Here is a 22,092-nt window from a genome sequence, read left to right on the forward strand (position 1 = left end):
TCTCCTCTTCTATTCTAAATCTTCCTCTAAAGAGAGCACCACATCAATTTCTCCTCATCAAAATTTACATCCCTTCACACAATTATCATTCTGATGGAAGGTAAGTACACATGATATTTGTTATGATTTTCTATGTAACCCACAAATACTCCCAACATTGTTTTCAGGTCAAGCTTCTTCCTTGATTCTTTAGAGACACGGTAGTAAGCAGAGGCTCCAAAAATCCTCACATCCAAATTTCTCTCCGAGAAGGCATATTTCAGTGTAGTCATACCAAGAATCTGATGAGGACTCCAATTCTACAAGTAGTTTGTTGTGTTGCATGCCTCAGCCTGCAAATGCAAAGGTAGGTCTTGGTCATGTAGCATAGCTCTAACAACTCCAACAATTCTCTGGTTCTTTCTCTTAGCTACCCCATTCTGTTGTGGGTTGTTGGGTGCTATCAACTCTCTTCGAATGCCTTCTTTCACAAATAATTTTTTGAATTCATTTGAAACATACTCACCTCTATTATCACTCATGAGAGCCTTTACCTTCTTTTCAGTTTCTTTCTCAACCAGTGCCTTGAATTCTATGAACTTGGAGAATGTCTCATCTTTCATCCACATGAAGAAGATCCAACACTTCCTTAAGAAGTCCTCAATAAAAATGAAAAAAAAAATGTGTCTCATAGTGGAGGCTATCAAGAAAGGTCCCCATACATCAGAGTGGATCATTTCCAAGACTGCATGTGCTTTGCTATTCTGGTCATGGAATGTGGATTTTTCATACTTCCCCAAGGTACATCCTTTGCATAGATCTTTCTTCTCAAGTTCTCCTTTAGGGAGGCTAGCGATTATTTGTTGCATAATCTTCAAGGCACCATGATGCAAATGGCTAAGTCTTATGTGCCAAAGTTCACCGACATCGCGACTCTGCACTTTCTTCGCTTTAGTGCTTAATGCAACACACTACTCCACATCTATATTATACAGGTTCTTCACCTGATCCCCATTTTTCTTCACTTGTCATGTGGCTACGTGTCTCAGGAATTCTTTCCCTTTGTTGAAGATCACATCATAAACACAGTCTTCTGAAATTGCAACAGAGATGAGATTTTTGTTTAGGTCTGGAACAAACATGATATCATTGAGTCTCAGAGGGGAGCCCAACTCACTCTAAAAGGTGATTGTACCAATCCTGGTCACATTGTACCTTCCGTTGTCCCCTAACTCAATACGCATCTGGAGATCTTTCTCCTCCAGGTCACTGAAAAAATCTCTACACCTTGTCATGTGGGACAAGGCACCAAATTCCAAGTAACACACACTCCCCATCACTTTGATGGCCATGCATGCGATAAGGGTGAAGTCAAGCTTGAACTGTGAAGCCAAAGATTCACCTGTTTCTCCTCCTGAGGTCATATTTCTTGATTTTTTATGTGGACACTTCATGTTATAGTTCCCAAATTCATGAAAAATGAAGCATTTAATTTTGGAAAAATCTTTATTCTTCCCCCTTGGATAGATTCTATTTTGATTTGAGATTTCTTCCATTTTCCCTTCCTTTCCTTTCCAACCAATGAAAATTTGTCTTCATATTCACCCTTGGATGAATTCACTTCTCTAGTATTCCACCTTATTTCCTCATATACAAAATCAGACCATAAGCATTCCCAATGTGGTAGTTTCTCCCTCCCTTTCACTAAATCTCGGTAGCTATGCCAACTCTTGGGAAGCCCTAGAAGGGATAGGATTACCAAGTCAGGTTATGCAACATTAATGCCAGCCCCACTAAGTTCATCATGAACTTGTGTGAACCTACTTAGATACTATGAAATAGTGTCATTATTGTACATCTTGATATTTCAAAGTTTATCCTTTAGTGCGAGTTTGTTGTTGTAGCTGTATTCTAGAATAGATCTATCAGTGCCCACCACATTGTGTAAGGATTTTCTTTCCCATAGATATTTGGGAAAATGTGGTCTCACACTTCCTCTAATATTATTCTTCTCACTGTAGCTACATATTTCTTCCATTGAGCTAGGTTCTTGGCATCAGCTGATGTTGGTTTTGCATTGTCTGACTTGACATATTCTAAAAATTCGTTGTCATCAAGCATCACCTCCATGCAATCTTTCCATCCAATGAAATTAGAGTTTCCTTCAAAGGAATAATCTAGTCTCATCCTATTGAAGGTCATCTTCCCAACTCTGAAGAGATCCTACTACACTGAACTGAAAATTCGAACCTCCTGAGACACAACTTTGAAATTCTTGTTCTAATGTGACTCCTGCTTTGATACCATGTAGAAATTATGGTGTAGTTTTGCAACTGCTCATGAAATTTTAATCAAAATCACACGATGCAAACCTAATCTATTGCTTTGTTGAATTCAATTCACAATTTAGAAAATCAATCACAAATTTGAAATGCAGAATAACACACATGCCCACAGTAATTTTCAAGGGGAAATCAATCTGTTAAAAAACCCTTTGCCTGCTTGCATTAATCTAATAAATAACTATGTATTACAATTTCTTTTCTCAACTGAGCACAACCTACAAGTGAATAACCTATCTCTTTGCTCAGTGAGAAGCTCTGGCCTAGACTTAGTCAATTTATGCCTCTTCTTGAGCTCCTATTTCCTTGTGCAATTCCTGAGGAAATTAGGCCCCTATTATTTAGGAATTTCCTCCAAAATGATTACGCAATTCCCAAGATTGATCATCCTACTTCATGCAACACCTATATACTCAAGGCTAGTCTACAACTAATGTTACACTGCCTTGGAATCTTGACCACAACTGGGGAAATTAAATTCTCTACATGCACTAGCTATTTTGGGTTAATTTATCAGTTAATTTGATTATCATTGAGTTAGATTGATGTCTCACTGCACAACTGACCATCCACTAGTTCCTCCAACAGTTGGAACTAGTTTAACTAAAAAAAAAATGAAATATTTGATGATAATTGCTATAAATTAGCAATAACACATGCTTAACTGAACTCCAAACCCTATAACTCGAATTTACATAGTAAACTGCATGACACAAGCCATGTCACATGAGTTAACTACACCCAATTTGTTTGTTAATGTGGAAATTTGAATTTTCTTAATTTGACCGAGGCAAAATCAAATTGAGACTTTCTTGCTGCATTTTTCAACACAATATAGGAGAGACTTGTTGGAATAGGTACATAATAGAGAATGGAGTCTTGGATAATATTCATTATTCCACCCTAAGGATCAAGTATTGCAGTGGCTTCAGAAAATTTGAGTTTCCTATTCACCTCTGGAAACTTGAGCATCTTTTTAAAAACTATAGGACTTAACATAATACGGTTTTTCTTCTACATAGAAAATTAATAGTTTTGGTCTTGGGATAAAATCAAATGGCACATCAACAAAAAATTTCCTTGAGATCAAAGACCTTTGGAGCAAACACAACATTATCTAGCCAAATATTCCAAATTTAATTATTTTGTTTCTCCTTTAGAATCAAATGTAAATTTCACTAGGAGGAAGTTAATCAATGGAAGTTCCTATTTTTTCATGCAAGTGAATTAATTGTATCCCCACAAATTTCCTCATTCTTCCTTTTACTCATCATCTTTCTTTTTTTTTCAATGCACTTAAATATACATGATAGATCAATGAGGCTTTACATATCTCTTAGTTGTATAAATCTTGATATATGGTAGCATTTATCAATACATCCCTTCATCAAATACCACATTTATATATGCATGTGAGAATGATTATGATAAAATAATAATCCATGGTATGTCTTTTAACTGCCATACTGGAAGATAATTCATGTAGTATAATATCAATGCCTTTTCACCTTATACACCAAACTTTATTAAATAAGCTTTCATTTAGCCTTGAAAAGAGCAAATGATTGATTTTTAGTACGTATGGAGTAAAAACAAAGAAATGATATTATAATATTCCTTACGTAGAATATTTAAATGTGTAGAGGAATATATGTGTGGAAGAATGGGTGTGCAAGAGAATGGCAGGGTCAATGTTCTACATAGTGGAACATTGGATAAGTATGAAGTAGTGCAACGGTGAGCAGTGTGTGGATGGGAGAATGGGAAATGTGCAAAACACGCTGTCATGAAAAGGCCCCACACACTTTTTAAAGAAATAACTAAGTATGGAATTCGGTGTAAGAAAGAGAAATACATGATGGTGATGATGATACACAAATGTAAATCAACATAGGGTAAATATGGTGTCTTTGTATATTCATTTCTTTATGATTGTGGAGCTATTATTTTTGGTGAAATGATATTATTATTTTTTTAATGTGCTATTATGAGTGTGTTAATGGTGATGTTTGTGAAATGATATATATGTTTTTTTAATGTGCTACTATGAGTGTGTTAATGGTGATAATTATGAATGGTAACGAGAAAATATTGTGTATAAGTTATTCTTTCTCTTGCTATGATCAATATGCAACTTATATTTGAGTTCATGGTTAAAAATGAGAGTTTTTTATTATATTTATGTTGGATTTACTTATAGATTCGTTTTCCTATCAATACTTGGTATTCTAGTGACTACCTAATAGTTTCAATTGTGTGAAGATTGATTTATTGGAAATATTCTAAGTTATGATTCATGTTTTCAGTTTCCAATTATTGTTTTCTAGTCATAATGTTGTGAAGGCTCATTTAATGGAAATGCTATGGGTTTTTCTCCATGTTTTTAGTCATGTTGGTGATGAAAGTGTTGGGTGTGGAGCCTGATTATCTTCTGTATTCAAAGGCTTTAGCCGGATGTATACCCCAAGAAGATTGTATACCCATCCACGTGGGGGGGTGCAGGGGCAGCGCCCCCAAAGCTAAAAATAGATGTAAAATTGCCTTGTAAAAGTATAGTAATTTCTAGTCAATCTGGGTTGTTCATTAGGCAGATGATCTGACAGTAGAAGTTATGTTTAGTTCAGGGTTTTTTGCCCTAGAAGGAAACCCCTCACAATATATGAGGGAATTGTATTGCGTCTATGTAGATCTGTATTTTGAGTGAGGAAGAGAGAGGAGATTGAGAGCAAAGAGGGAGTTACAATCGATCTGTTGTAGGTTGTATCTCTTCAGTTTTCTAGATAATATAAAAAGTAGGATTTGCTATTTCTCCATGGACATAGCCCAAACTGGGTGAACCACACATATCTGTGTCTCTCTTGGTTTATGCGTTTTCTATGTTTATATTTATGCAATATTTTATGTGTTCCATTGCTCTATAATATATAATTTTCTAACAACTGGTATTAGAGCCAAAGGTTTATTTGGCTGATAAACTCGTAGGAGAGAAGGGTTCCTGGTTCGAGTGGGAGCAATGGCAGAAGATGGTAGGTTTAGGGTCGAAAAATTCAACGGCCAAAACTACCAACTGTGGAAGATGGAGATGGAAGATTATCTGTATCAGAGAGATCTATACCTACCACTAAGCAGAAAGACAAAGAAGCCAACGAGTATGATAGACACAGAATGGAATATTCTTGACAGAAAGGAACTTGGAACAATACGGTTGTGCCTAGCGGCGTCAGTAGCGTTTAATATTTCAAAGGAAATGACAACAGAGGGTTTAATGTCGACATTGGCCAAACTATATGAAAAACCCTCGGCCTCAAATAAGGTATTTCTTATGAAGTGTTTATTTAATATGAAGATGTCAGAAGGTGGATCTATTGCTGATCATTTAAATGATTTTAATACAGTTACAAGTCAATTAAGTTCTATAGGGGTAAATTTTGATGATGAAGTTAGGGCTCTTTTATTTCTATGCTCATTGCCAGAAAGTTGGAATGGTTTAGTTATGGCCATTAATAACTCTGTCTTTGGATCTAGTACTTTAAAGTTTGATGATGTTGTCGGTGCAATCCTTAGCGAGGAAATCTGACGAAAAAGCTCCGGTGGGACATCAAGTAATGCTTTGACTGTAGAGACTAGGGGAAGAAAAATGGAAAGAGGAAAGAGCCCAGGATATCGCAGTAAGTCAAGAAAAACCAGATCCAAGTCCAGATCAGGGATAGTGTGCTAGAAATGTGGGAAGAAAGGAAACCTGAAGAAAGACTACAAGTCTCGGAAGGGAAAAGAAGGAGACACGCAGCAAGAAATTAAGCATGAAGCGAATGTAACAGGTGATGTATGGCAAGATGCTTTGATTCTTTCATTAGAAAATATTATTGATGCCTGGGTGGTAGATTTAGGGGCCTCATTCCATGCCACACTTGATAGGAAACATTTTCATGATTATGTTCAAGGAGATTTTGGATAGGTTCGATTGGGTGATGATAAACCTTGTAAAATCATTGGAATGGGTACAGTTTTCATAAAATAGGAAAATGGAAATCAGTGGCTTTTGAAGGAGGTAAGGCATGTTCCAGATCTGAAGAAAAATCTAATTTCAACAAGGAAGTTGGGAGGCGAAGGTTGCTAACCACTTTCAGAGATAAAGCCTAGAAGGTCACTAAAGGATCCCTGATAATAGCGAAAGGAGGAAAGGTTGGTACATTCTATTTATGCAATGGTATTTATAATTCTGTTAATGCTTTAACCTCTACAAGAGAAGATACTGCATTGTGGCATCATAAGCTTGGGCACATAATTGAGAATGGGATGTAGATTCTTCACTCAAGAAATTTGTTGCCAGGTTTGAAGCATGTTGATTTAAAATTCTGTGAGAATTATGTTTATGGAAAACAGAAGAGAGTCAGATTCCTTAGATTTGGGAAAGAAAAGAAGAGCGAAAAATTAGAGCTTGTGCATACAGATGTATGGGGACTTGCTTAGGTATCATCTCTTGGTGGCTCTCGTTATTATGCTACATTTATTGATGATGCAACCAAAAAAACCTGGATTTATTGTATTCGAAATAAATCTGATGTATTTGATACTTTCAAGAAATGGAAAGCTTTGTTTGAAAATGAGACATGAAAAAGGTTGAAGTGTCTTAGATCAGACAATGGAGTTGAATATTGCAGCAAAGAGTTTGATAGGTACTGTTTAGAGAATGGAATTCATGTAGAGAAGATACTTCCAGGAACACCACAAGAAAATGGTGTGTCAGAAAGGATGAACAAGACAATCATGGAGCGTGCAAGGTGCATGATATTGCATGTAGGATTGCCTTTACAATTTTGGGCAGATGCTATAGATACTTTTGTTTATCTAATAAACAAAGGGCCTTCAAGTTCCTTGGATGGTGGTATTCCAGGGGAGGCATGGACAAGTAAAAAGGTAAACTACTCTTTTTTAAAGACTTTTGGTTGTGAAGCCTTTGTCCACATTAATAAAGAAAATAGAATAAAGCTTGAGGAAAAATCAAAGAAATGTACCTTTATTGGATATGGTGTTAATGATTTTGGTTATCGCTTTTATGATTATAAAAAACAAAAATTCATTTGGAGCAGAGATGTTATATTCAATGAAAAGGTTTTGTATAAGGATCAGCTACAGGAAAAGAAATAGGAAAAAGAAAACGGAGAATACACAGTGCTTGACGATATCACAGGAAAATTGATGGCGCCTGAAAATCATAATGATCAATAGCCAGAACAACAACCACAATAGCAACAAGCACTTCAAACACCTAAAAGTGGTGTTAGAAGATCTACCAGGACAAGTAGACCCCCTGAATGATACTCTCCTTCATTATATTATGTATTGTTGACTAATTCTGGTGAACCAGAATGTTATGAAGAAGTAGTGCAGGTCGAAACCAGGAAGAATTGGGAGGAGGCCATGAAAGAAGAGATGGACTCCTTAGCACATAACCAGACTTGGGACTTAGTCAGGTTGCCTATAGGTAAAACAGTATTGCAGAATAAATGGGTTTACAAGTTGAAGGAAGAAGATTGAGGTAGGAAAAGGTATAAAGCTATACTTGTGGTGAAAGGGTTTGCACAGAAGAAAGGTATTGATTTTCATGAAATATTTTCTCCTATTGTTAAAATGACTTCAATCAGAACTATTTTAAGTCTAGTAGTAGTTGAAGATTTGCATCTTGACCAGTTAGATATAAAGATAGCCTTTCTCCATGGGGATTTGGAGGAAGAGATATATATTCCGCAGCCATAAGGATATGAGGTAAAAGGGAAGGAGAAACTAGTGTGCAGATTGAAGAAGAGATTGTATGGCTTAAAATAGGCTCCAAGGCAGTGGTATCTAAAACTTGATAAGTTTATGTTTGAACAAGGTTATACTAGATGTCACTCTGATCATTGTGTTTATCTGAGAAAGAAAAATAATGGCAGCTATATTATATTGTTATTGTATGTAGATGACATGCTTGTTGTAGGTTCTAACATGCAGGAAATAAATGTGCTCAAAAGAAAATTGGCAAATTCATTTGCAATGAAGGATTTGGGAGCTACAAAATAAATCCTTGGTATGAGAATAACTAGAGACAGAAAAAATCACAAATTAACATTGTCTCAGAATGAGTACATACAAAAGGTGTTGAAAATATTTAATATGCACAATGCAAAACCACTTAGTACACCTTTTTCTAGCCATTTCAAACTTAGTAAGGAGATGTGCCCAAAGACCCAAGAAGACATGGATTATATGTCTAAATTTCCATATGCATCAGCATTTGGAAGCTTAATGTATGCAATGGTCTGCATAAGGCCTGATATTGCACATGCAGTGGGAGTTGTGAGCAAGTACATGAACAATCCAGGAAAATAACATTGGATGGTGGTGAAGTGGATTCTTAGGTATTTGAGAGGTACCAAAAATCAAGCATTATTCTTTGGTGGTTCAAACATTTCTGTACAGGGATATGTTGATGCAGATATGGCTGGTGATAGAGATAACAGGAGGAGCACAATAGGGTATGTGTTTACTGTAGGTGGAACAACTATCAGTTGGGTCTCAAAACTGCAAAGTGTTGTTGCACTCTTAACAACAGAAGCAGAGTATGTTGCTGCTACAAAGGCTAGTAAAGAAATGATTTGGTTACAAAGGTTTCTGGATGAATTGGGTAAGAAGCAGGAGTTGGGCAAGTTATATAGTGATAGCCAGAGTACCATACATCTTGTAAAGAACTCTGCATTTTATTCCAAGACTAAGCATATACAGCTCAAGTACCATTTCATATGGTCAGCATTGGCAGATGGATAGTTGAAGCTGGAAAAGATACATACTAGCTAGAATCCTACAGATATGTTCACAAAAGTTGTAACTAGGGAGAAACTGAGAATCTGCTCAGTTTCAATTGGTCTTCAAGTATGATGAAGAGGATGAGAAACAGTGAGGTCCAAAGTGGAGTCATTGTCTAGCAAATGAAGCAGTGGTGGAGTTGCTATAATCAGTCTCCAAGTGGGAGATTGTTGGGTGTGGAGCCTGATTATCTTCTATATTCAAAGGTTTCAGCCAAATGTATACCCCAAGAAGATTGTACACCCCTCCACACGGGGGGGGGGTGTGGGGTCAGCGCCCCCGAAGCTAAAAATAGATGTAAAATTGCCTTGTAAAAGTATAGTAATTTCTACTCAACCTGGGTTGTTCATTAGGTGAATGATCTGATGGTAGAAGTTATGTTTAGTTTAGGGTTTTTCCCTAGAAGGCAACCGCTCACTATATATGAGGGAATCATATTGCATCTATGTAGATCTGTATTCTCAATGAGGAAGAGAGAGGAGATTGAGAGTGAAGAGGAGTTACAGTGGATCTGCTGTAGGTTGTATCTCTTCAGTTTGCTGGATAATATAAAACGAAGGACTGGTTGTTTCTCCATGGACATAGCCCAAACTGGGTGAACCACATATATCTGTGTCTCTCTTGTTTTATGCATTTTCTGTGTTTATATTTTTGCAATATTTTATGTGTTCCATTGCTCTGTAATATATAATTTTCTAACAAACAGAATCCCAAGAACTCTAGAATGCACATTATTGGTTTATCTCTAAGTTCCATGTCAAAGGATCTATAATAGGTTGTTTGAACCTGACATAGCAAAATAGTAGAATTGTTCATTTTGTTTGGAAACAAGTTTAAATATGAATTTTTATTTAAGGGTTCATCCATTTCTATCACTAGAGATAAAGTCCCTTCAAATCATTGATAATTAGTACTAGCCTATTTGGGATAATATAATCTATAAACAATGTAATTTCAGTAAAAAATTCAAGTTAGAACCAAGATTTGTAACAATGTACCTATATGGTTATGGTACTCACAAAGCATTGATGTTGAGTGTTGGAATTCTCTATCTGAAATTCACCTCATATGATATCAATAAATCATATGATATCCATAAATAGTGAACTTTGTAATATTGAGCTCCGAATATGCGTTGAAACTTAACACCATAATTTGAATGGTGATGTTTCCGAATTTGTTAACATCAAGATTATGAGATGGAGTGCTATACATCTTTAATTTTCTTGAGTGCAATTGATCATTTTTTCTGAGTAGCCCCATTGAAGTGGAGGCTAGTGCAAAGGTATTTATAGTAAATTTGTCGTGAAGTATTGTTGAGATTTTTTCCAGAGTTGACCTTGAAGTCACCATAATAATGACTAAATGATAAATAATTTCTTATATTAATGTTTACAATTTTTGAAGCCAAAAAGCCACCATTCCATGACAATGAAAATGAGGAAAACATTGATCATAGAATTAGAAAGGTCACACAACAATAACAAAGATGATATCCAAATAACTAATATAGTTTGGATAACAATCTAATTTAGCATAAGGGAGATGTTGATATTGTATTAGATATAAATTAGTGTAAATATTTAAATGTTGTTCAGTTCTATTATGCCATTTGCGAGAATTGAACTTAGGTGCGGGGAATTCCATCCTCTCTTTCCAACTACCTTGAATAACCCTCTCTCTATATATAAAATCAATATTATGCATATCATATTAAAAAAATCAGTTTTAATATATATATATATATATATATATATATATATATATATATATATATATAGTCTAATTAATTTGCTATAGATTTTTGGACTTCAAGTTGTTTAAGATGTGAATTTAAGTGTCTCAAAGGTTTTGAGGGGATGAATAAACTTATATATATTTTGAAATTTACTTTGAAAAACAAAAAATCAAAATCTTTCTTGAAATTGTATAGCAAGGTTACTATGAAAAAGAAAACATCTTATCTACGGATTAAATTATGGCTATATTTAACCTTATAAATTAAAATATATTTATGTGTCTAAGTATACTTAACCATATAAACTAATATAATGATTCTATTCATAATCATTATATTTTAGAATTTTATATTTAAATTTAATTAATAAACATATATTTAAATATTTAATATTTACAACAAACATTTCTTCTAAGTTATATACTTATCTATTTATTTTTATATATCATCAAAGCTATGCATATTACATTGAATGAATAAATAAATAAATAACATGTAATTATAGGTATTATTAGAATTTTAATACAATTAAAAATAAGAATATTTTTATGCATAGAAATATGAATTTTATATAAATATAAATAATATTGTTAAGAACCAACATAAATTCATCTTAACTTAGAATTTTCCAAGGGTTGAGAGGAATCAAATCTCTTCAGGTGTAAACCTTTCATCAATTTTTCCACTCAAAAAGAGCTTTACATCTTGAGAGATTTGATCCTTCTCAAAGCTTGATACATCAAAAGTTAAGATGGATCTATTATGGTTTAATATCATTTTAGGTATTTACATTGATGTTGGTTTTCCTTATCAAGATAATATTATTAGTCTTTCCCAAAGCATGACTATAGCAATGGACTTTCTCTTTGATTATTTTTATTTTCTCTTTGACTTATACAATATTTAATGTTTAACTTTAAATATTTTCTAATACATTAATAAAAGTATACCGGTTAATAATTTAACAGTCTTATTGTAGCCTTCTCAAGATATAATATCATATGTATTGAAGAGTAATTACCACTTTCATTTATTAATATTAAATATTTCTTTAACATAATATTTAATATTATTATTTCTAGTAATATTATTATTTAATTAATATATACTAATTCATTATTATTATTTAATGAAACCATAATAGAAGTTAGATAAAAACATTAGTCAGAGCTATATCATCAAGAGGGTGATTTGAGGAGATTTAATTGACTACAAACATAGATGTGCTTTTTCCTTGTTACTGGTTTTCCTTTGACTTATACCATGTATAATGTTAGTTATTTATTTATATATATATATATATATATATATATATATTTGGTGAATAAATTGGAAGCCTTATTGCATCCATCTAAAGATATAATGCCATGTGTATTAAAGAGTACTTATTGTTTTCATGTGTCAATATTAAATATTCTTTTATTACTTAATATTTAATATTAGTAGTTGTCATATTATTATTATTTAATTAAGATAGACTAATTTGTTAGGATATTCCGACACATAGGAAATAGTTAAGTACAACTTGGTCTAGTATAGAGTTAGGTAAAGTGTGTTTCTTTACCGTTGTACATTTTGTAACTTACAATCCGATAGTCACGATATGTAGTGATCTGACAACTCATTCTCTCCTCGGTATTACCGACACTTGATCTGTGGATTGACACCCGATTGGTCCATCAATTCTATTTAAAGCGCATAGAGGGTCATTTGTAGGGTAATCCGTGCATGAGAGAAGCTTATGTAAATTTTCATTCTTTGATTAATAAATTGCCTGAAGTGGCCGTGTTGGCTCAGACCGTGGCCTGTTTCCCTCTTTGAGGGTTTTAACCACGTCAAAAATACTGGTGTATTGATCTGTGATCTGGTTGTGAGCGGTGTCCTTTTGGTGTTCTTTCTGAGGAACTTACCCTGTAAATTCCTACATGGTATCAGAGCTATTTGAGGGCCGCGTCCGTTGGTGATCCAAATCTGAAGCTGGTAGAACTGCATCCGACTACCGTTTCCTAGATCTGCTATTTCTGACTGCTTTCGGGCCGAGAGGACTGCTCTGTTGTGTTCGGAGCATCTGTTCCAGTGAGGAACCCCTTTCGTTTCACGCGAAAAGGTTTCCGGTAGCCCTGGCTGCGTCATTTTTAAGATCTAGAGGTATACAATGTTTATTTGCAGTTTACTGTTATTTTCTCTCTGCTTATTTCGGTTTCGGTTTATTTAGCTTTTTTTAACCGGATCTATACCTTTCATTTCTGCGTATGCTCTTTGCCCTGCGACTCTGTGCGATCTGGGAAAATCAGAAACAGAAAGGAAGGATTTTTCTCATGCGTATGCTCTTTTCCCTGCACCTTAGTGTGATCTCGGAAAATCAGAAACATTGAGAAAAATATTTAGTTTTTCGGCTAAAGCTAACTTTGAGCCGCAAGGTTCAATTTTTGAAAATATTTAGTTTTTTGGGTAAAGCTAACTTCGAGTCGTAAGGTTCGTTTTCTTTGCATGTCCGTGTTGGGTTTTGTGTTTTTTGTTTTGTAGGGAAAAAGAGCTTTCTCAAAACAAGCACGCAACCAAAAGCCCCCCCCCCCCCCCCTCTCTCTCTCTCCCCTCTCTCTCTCTCTCTCTCTCAATTTTTTTGTATAGATCAATTGGTTCAAAGCTATTTTAAGAGAGTAGAGGTCTTGGGTTCAAGTCTCCATTTTGTGGGGCGGACTTTTTCATTTCCGCACATTCCCGCACTTCGTCGGCAACTTCAACAACTTTTTTTCAAAAAGCCATAACTTCTTCATCTCGAAGCCTTTTTCAGAGCCATTTTTTTTAAACTAGCCTAATTTTTCGAGATCTATCCATTGGAACACTTACTTTCAGCATCTTCAGCTTCAGTTTCTGTTGAAATGGAGAGTCAATACCAAGTTACCCTTGACAGCACCAACTACTTCCAGTGGTTGTCCTACATGGAGGATTTACTTAGAAGTAAAGGTCTCTACCGAATAGCCACAGGCCAAGAAAAGAAACCGAAAGATGAAGACAAGGCTGCTAAATGGGAAAATAGACAAGATCAAGCACGTGGTTTGATAGGGATGTCTATCTCTCCTGATCATAGATTCCATATTGCAGAACTTGAAACTCCTCATGAAGCAATGGAACAAATCAATAAAGTTTTTGGGATTAAAAATGAAATTAGAGCCCATCAACTTGAAAATGAGTTGCTTACATTGGACCCTAATAATTTTTCTTGCATTGAAGATTTCTTGTCTAAGTTCAAGACCATTAGATATCTTTTGGAAGGTGTTAAGGTTAAGAAAGAATATAGTAACCTTATTTATTCCATCCTTACTAAGTTGGGACCAGCCTACTCTGTATTTGTTTCCAACTTCCATTCTACAAGAGAAGCCTTCGTTTCTCAAGGAAAAGACTACAAGCCCCCTTCCTTTGACTCTTTTTGTGATTCTTTAATAAGAGAACAAGAAAAACTCTTACACCTTGGTCTTCTTAATCTTGGAAACTCTTCCAAGAAAGCATTAGCCGCCCAGTAGCAACCAAATTCAAAGAATCCTAAGAAGTCATATCCTAAAAAGAATGGTCCTAAACCAAACAAGGGTCCGAAGCAATTTCAACCCCAAAATGAAAAATCATTTCAACAATATGATAAGACAAATAAAAACAAAGGGAAGAAGACTGATAGACATTGCAATTTTTGTAATCGAGATGGCCACTTAGAATCAAAATGCTTTAAAAAGATGGAAGCCTTGGAAGCAGCAATGAAGAAGCATAACATCCATTTGGGGCAATCTTCAACTTCAACTTCATCTTCAGGAATTGCTCTTTCTGCATGTGGTTGTCAAGCATCTCGGTTTGGCTATGGATTAAATGTATCTTCTTCTTCTCATTCTCATGAGTGGCTCATTGATTCTGGAGCTTCTTATCACATGGCAAAAAACAAAGACATGTTTTCTTCTTTAAATGATTGTAACACCAAAAATATATATGTTGGTGATGATAGATCTCTTAATGTTGTAGGGACTGGAACTGTTCATCTAGACAATGGTCAGTTTAATGATGTATTATGTGTTCCAACCTTATCCTGCAACCTTCTATCTGTATATCAGATAACTCATTCAGGTGAAGGTAAAATCGTTGAATTTTCACCTCATGATGTTGTAATCAAGGACTTAAAAGATCCTAAACAGATTTTGGCTACTGGCATTGCTGATGACTCTACAAGGTTGTATAAGTTTCACAACTTTGGGTCATCAAATCTTCCCTCAGTATTTGTTGCTCATAACGATGAAGTGAACAAACTTTCGCATGAGCGATTTGGTCACTTAAACTATCGCTCCCTTCAGCATCTATGTAAAGAAAATATGGTGACAGGTCTTCCTATGGTATCTTGCAGAGATGGTGTTTGTTCCGGATGTGTACTCGGAAAACATCATCAGGACAGTTTTGAAAAACGTGCCTCTTGGCACGCCTCAGCCCCTTTACAACTTGTGCATAGTGATTTATGTGGTCCACTTCCAGTTGTGTCATTCTCTGGTTGCAAGTATTTCTTAACTTTCATTGATGATTTCTCCAGACGCACTTGGGTATACTTCTTAAAACTCAAGAGTGAAGTATTTAACACTTTTTTGGCCTTCAAGGCCTTTGTTGAAAAACAATCTGGACATCAAATTCTTAAGTTAAGATCTGATAATGGCGGAGAATATGTTAAAAACACATTCATCAACTATTGCACTGAGAATGGAATTCAAATGAAACATACTGTTCCATATACTCCACAACAAAATGGTGTAGCTGAAAGGAAGAATCGCACCTTAAAGGAAATGGCTAATTGTATGCTACAATCTAAAGGACTTGGTCTTAGTTTTTGGGAAGAAGCAATTAAATGTGCAAATTACATAATAAATCGCACTCCTACTAAGGCTTTAAAGAATATCACTCTAGAAGAAGCATGGAGCTCAATCAAACCAGATGTAAGTCACTTTCGTGTTTTTGGAAGTGAAGCGTGGGCCCATATTCCATATGAAAAGCATAAAGCTTTAGAACCTAAAAGTGAAAAATGTACTTTTGTTCGATATTCTGAAGATGTCAAAGGCTATAGACTTATTTCATTTAAGTCCAAAAATGTAATCATTAGAAGAGATGTAAAATTTGATGAAAATATATCAGCCTGCGAGCCTAGTCCGGCGGATGTGCCACCTCTCCCTATCTCTTCTACCTTTGAAAACATTTCTTCTTCAGATGATGAAAGTGAGGATGACAATCCTCCCCCTCCATCTCAGGATCCTCCTTCAGCTCCTAAGCTTCCAAAATGGGTTTGTGCTACCCGAGATGCAGCAGGTGATCTTGCCGGTGATCCTACAGATCAGCGACGCACACGTTCTCAGTTCGAGAGAGCCTCTTCTTTACTGGCTCAAGCTCCCGTAAATTATGATCCTTACACCTTTGCAGAAGCTTCAGGCCATCCAGATTGGGAAGCAGCTATGAATGAAGAATATCATTGATTATTGGCAAATGATACATGGGATCTTGTTCCTTTACCAAATGGACGAAAACTTGTTAGATGCAAATGGGTTTACAGAACCAAGTATGGACCAGATGGGAAAGTTGATAAACATAAAGCTCGTCTTGTTGCTAAGGGCTTTTCACAGGTTGAAGGCATTGACTACACTGAAACCTTCTCCCCTGTTGCCAAAATGAACTCTATCCGCCTTGTTCTTTCCCTTGCTGCCTCTTTCAAATGGGAAGTCCATCAGATGGATGTTAAATCTGCCTTCTTGCATGGGGAATTGCATGAAGAAATCTATATGGAACAACCCATTGGCTTCATACAAACAGACTCCAGCCTTGTTTGTCGACTTAAGAAATCCCTTTATGGTCTCAAGCAAGCTCCTCGGGCTTGGTATGCCAAAATGGATAGCTTTCTTTTAGAATCTGGCTTTTCTAGGTGTCATTCTAACAATACTGTCTACACCAAGAAAGTGGGAAACTCTCTTATCATCCTTGTTCTTTATGTTGATGATCTTATCCTTACTGGTAGTGATCCCAACCTTACAAAACCATGTGAAGTCTAGCCTCAAAAGGAAATTTGAAATGACAGACTTAGGACACTTACACTATTTTCTCGGTCTTCAAGTCTTGCAATCCAAGGAGGGTATTTCCCTTTCACAGTCCAAGTATGCTTGTGATATTCTACGTCATTTTCACATGGAAGACTGTAAGCCAGCCCCTTCTCCCTTTCAGTTTGGAGTCAAACTCTCAGTCACTTGTACTTCTCCTGAAGTTGATGCTACCTTATACCGTCAACTTGTAGGAAAGCTTTTGTATCTAACCCATACTCATCCTGACCTTTCCTTTGCTGTTGGCCTTGTTGCTCGGTTCATGCAAAACCCCCGTGAAAGTCATTGGAAAGCAGCTAAAAGAATACTTCATTATGTTCGAGGTACAGTTCAGTTTGGGATTCATTACAGTGCCAAAGCATCTCCTCTATTGGTTGGTTTCACTGATTCCGATTGGGCTGGTGACCCTGATGATCGGAAGTCTACTGCCAGTTATGTGTTCACTCTTGGTTCAGGACCTATTACATGGGCTTGCAAGAAACAGGGTGCCATTTCTCTTTCATGAGCAGAAGCAGAGTATCGTGGTGCCGTAGAAGCTAGTAAGGAAGCCTTGTGGCTTCGTCAGATCCTGTCAGAATTTGGCTTTCAGCAGCAGCATCCGACTACACTTTGGTGTGATAATCAAAGTGCCATTCAGCTATGCAAAGATCGAGTCCAACATCAGCACAACAAACACATTGAACTGCACATGCACTTCATCAGAAAGCTCATTCACGACCATGTTCTTGAAGTGCAATATTGTTCAACAGATGATCAAGTTGCAGACATCTTCACAAAGGCTCTCACAGAGGCGAAGTTCACTAAACTTCGATTTATGGTTGGAGTTCAGGAAGTTGTCACTAAGGGGGGATAGGCTCTAGTGCCTCCTTCCTTCTCCTATTGTGTCATATTTGTAAATCCTTCAATCCTATCCCAAGTTGTTCTTAAGGGGGGATGTTAGGATATTCCGACACATAGGAAATAGTTAAGTACAACTTGGTCTAGTATAGAGATAGGTATAGAGTTAGGTAAAGTGTGTTTCTTTACCGTTGTACATTTTGTAACTTACAATTCGACGGTCATGATATGTAGTGATCCGACGGTTCATTCTCTCCTCGGTATTACCGACACTTGATCCGTGGCTTGACACCAGATTGGTCCATGAATTCTATTTAAAGCGCATGGAGGGTCATTTGTAGGGTAATCCGTGCATGAGAGAAGCTTATGTAAATTTTCATTCTTTGATTAATAAATTGCCTGAAGTGGCTGCGTTGGCTCAGGCCATGGACTGTTTCCCTCTTTGAGGGTTTTAACCACGTCAAAAATACTGGTGTATTGATCTGTGATCTGGTTGTGAGCGGTGTCCTTTTGGTGTTCTTTCTGAGGAACTTACCCTGTAAATTCCTACATAATTCATTACTATTATTTAATAAAACCACATTATAGAAAACCATCTATATCATCAAAAAGTGAGATTTGGAGAGATTCAACTCACTACGTCAATAGGTTTTCTCTTTCATTGCTATTAGTTTTCCTTTGACTTATACATTGTTTAATGTTTAACTTATACTTATATATATATATAGAAAGTCTTATTGCATTATTCTCAAGATATAATGTCTTGTGTATTTGTGAGTACTTACCACTTCATGTATCAATATTAAATATTTTTTTGTTACTTAATATTTAATATTATTAGTTGCAATTATGTTGTTATTTAGTTAATATATATTAAATCATTATTATTATTTGATGAAACCACATTAAAAGTTATAAAAAATCATTAGCCAAAAATATATCATCAAAAGGGGAGATTTTGGGAGATTAAATGGATTCAAAAGCTGAAATTATTTGAAATTATTTCATGTCTATTTTTTTCTTCTGACAAATTATATTTATCTTTTATAAACTGATATTCTATCTTTAATAATAATTTTTTTATTAATTACTTGTAAAATTCACATACATTTATACTCAAAATTATTACGCCGCCTACAACACTTGGTAATTTTTATTAACATTGTTTATATAATTAGTTATATAATTATGGGCCTTTCACATATTACTCCAATAATTTACCAATTTATCATAATTTAAAAAAAAATAAAAACATTATTTACACAACTTTTTTATTTCTCAAACATAATTTTTTTTGTGTGTGAATGAAGAAGTTCTATTAATTTAAAAAATGATTACAATATGAAGCTCTTATCTTTAAACTCACATTGGCCACATTCCTACCAGACTTGTTGGCTAGGTGGTATAGACAAAAAGATATAGACGAAAACAATAAAAAGTTGTAATACCACACACACATTGCCCAAGCTACAAATGAAAACAATAAAAAGTTGTAAGACCACACACACATTGCCCAAGCTACAGACAAAAACAATAAAAAGTTGTAAGACCACACACACATTGCCCACAATGACTAAAAGTACCTGAGTATCAAAATACACCCTATTGTCATTCTCAATCCATAATATTCCCCAGAACCTGGTCCATGGGATTGTTGCCATGTTGTTGATGGAATACATCATGGACATGTGATTTTGTATGTGTCATTCTTCCTTCAACGCATTCTAGTATTTCTTGAAGTCTTGTCTGTTCGCGATGGAGGGAAGCCAATCGGTCTAACATATGCCATTCATTGTGCTGGAGGACATTCATGAAAGCTATGACCTCATTTCTATCATTGTGGCAGTCTTGGACTAGTTGCTCCATTGGTGTTGTAACCTAGTTAATCTGTGCCTCCAAGGAGTCAAAAGGCAGAGGTAAAACAACTCACCTTAGCGAAAGAGTACATGGTTGTTCCACCTCTTCTCCATAGTCCTTTTGTTCCATGAGATAAGCTACTCACTGGCCTCATGGGCTAACTCCCTTGCTAACTCTTACCCATTTTCGTTGCAAGTCGTGACACCTTATCCCTTCACATGACACACTCCACAAACCTAACCTTGGAACACTAATATCAAGGGAGAAAGCTTCCAATAGACCCAACTCACCACATCGGTTGCCACAACAACAACACTCAAGGGAAACTAGATTTTCATAATACCCCTAAAAAAGATGTGGCCATTGTTCAACCTCCCAACTACACGAGGCCCACGCCACTTTGCTCTCAAGCCTAGCTGCCATTCATTGAACCATCAATTCAAGTTGAAATACACTCCCTCCTCTAAAGCATGGTTCTATGGTTGAACCCCCGGGACAAATGAACCAAACGCTTCAAACTTTACATACTTTGTTGGCTTGATGGGACCTAACCCAGGTTCACATCTATTTAGCCTAACAAATCCGTACACTACTAGCCCTTATGGCGTTAACTCGCGGAGCACAGATTGAAGTCTCACCCGAAGAAGTATGGGGGGGGTGATGGAACCAAGTTTCTACACCCTTGAGACGTCTAAGGTGTCGATTTAGTCCAACTCTGCCTACCTTTGCGCAGGTCACTTCGCTCGCTATTCTGACGTATGATACCTTCACGATATGTTATAATTGTCCTTCATGCAACCCTAACCAGGGGCTGAGGTGACTTCGTGTTGCTATGGTAGTGATCTATGCTATTTTCCCAAGTTACAATGTCTATCTTACTTATCGCCTTATAGATGTTGGTCAACTTCATGTAAACAGATACTTTAACTCACATTCACATAATCTACACAGTTATATATGTTCGGGCATCATATAAACAACAGAAATGCAATTTATACCCAATATATTCAATGTAGAAAATAGGAACTAAATACACAGAATGGATGTAAAACTTCTCTTTATTAATGCTTTAACAGTTACAAACTCAACTTGCCCTTCGCACTCAGCTGCAGGGGTCCGCGCACTCAACTATAGACTACTAGGCCTCTACGCACTCAGCTATAGAGCCTTCTCCTACTTGTTATAGACATTTTTGTGCCTTACAGCATTGAGCATGAAATGTCCATAATCTAAGGGATCCAAAGTCCCTAAACATGTTGTTCCTACCCCTAGAGGAACAAGGCTAACAAACCACAACAATTCACAGAAGTTCTCCACCAGAAACTACTCAAAAACAAGTCAATTCAGGATCAATTCAGTGGCTACACTAGCTGTCTGCGCTGAATGTCAAAGCTAACACTGGCTACCTGCACTGCAACGCAGGTAGAAGCACTACAAGGGTGCATTGAGCGAGATTTGCCAAATGGCAAGTTCATTCCAAGAGGTGTCAAGGCCCAGGAAGCTTCCAGAATCTTCCTCAATGACACTTGCCTCAATGAATTCGACTGGTGATGAGTAAGAGGTTCCTAATCTCCAAGTGGAAGCAAGAACCTCCAAGTGGAATCAAGAACTGATAGAGGGAGAAGACACTAGTCAGACCTCAAGCTGACTCATCCTCTCTCCAAACATCTATATATGGATCTCTCCTCCATGAGATCTAGAGGCTGGAATTTTGTGATTGCAAAGAATTGCTGTTGGTTTGAGATTGGAATCATTGGGTGTTTAATGCTTTGGAGGGGGTGAAGATAGGAATTCCATTTGCTGGGAAGGAGATGCTGGATTGGAGCCCTCTGGGTTGTATCTCTTCCTGAACCTTGTTATTCATCAATAAAGCTATCTTGGTTTCTCCTATATACTGATGTATCTTTGATGTATGATTGCATTAGTATGTTTAGTTTATTTCTAATCCTGAACTAGTTATGAATATGAATCCATGTCTTGTGTAGTGTTCTCTTCTTGTGATCTTGCAGAAACCTCTTGAAGCTGGGCGAGCGAGAAGGCAAGTAGTTGGGAACTCTCAAAGAGAAGGGAAACTGGATCGAGGGACAAACAGAAGACACCGGTAAGTCCATCCATCTCTCTTCATTCTTAATTCATAAAGGAAAAATACTAGAATAGCTGTCTCTGTTTGTTGCTAAGGCACTGTCACACCTTAGGTGGATAGGATCGTCCTGAATAGGCATTTTTCCCCACAACAAATTGGCGACTCCACTGGGGAGATCTGTTTAGTCATTTTATTTGTGTTTCCATCATTGTTTGTTTCATAGACTCAACAGCAATAATCGAACTGCATCTGCTATTCTCAGACGCAAAGTAGACAGTTGCTGCTTTGATCCAATCACTGGATTTG

This window comes from Pinus tabuliformis, chromosome 8 (assembly GCF_031772625.1).
Source record: "Pinus tabuliformis cultivar Carrire ecotype Pingquan chromosome 8, CPIR1, whole genome shotgun sequence".
Taxonomy (NCBI): Eukaryota; Viridiplantae; Streptophyta; class Pinopsida; order Pinales; family Pinaceae; genus Pinus; species Pinus tabuliformis.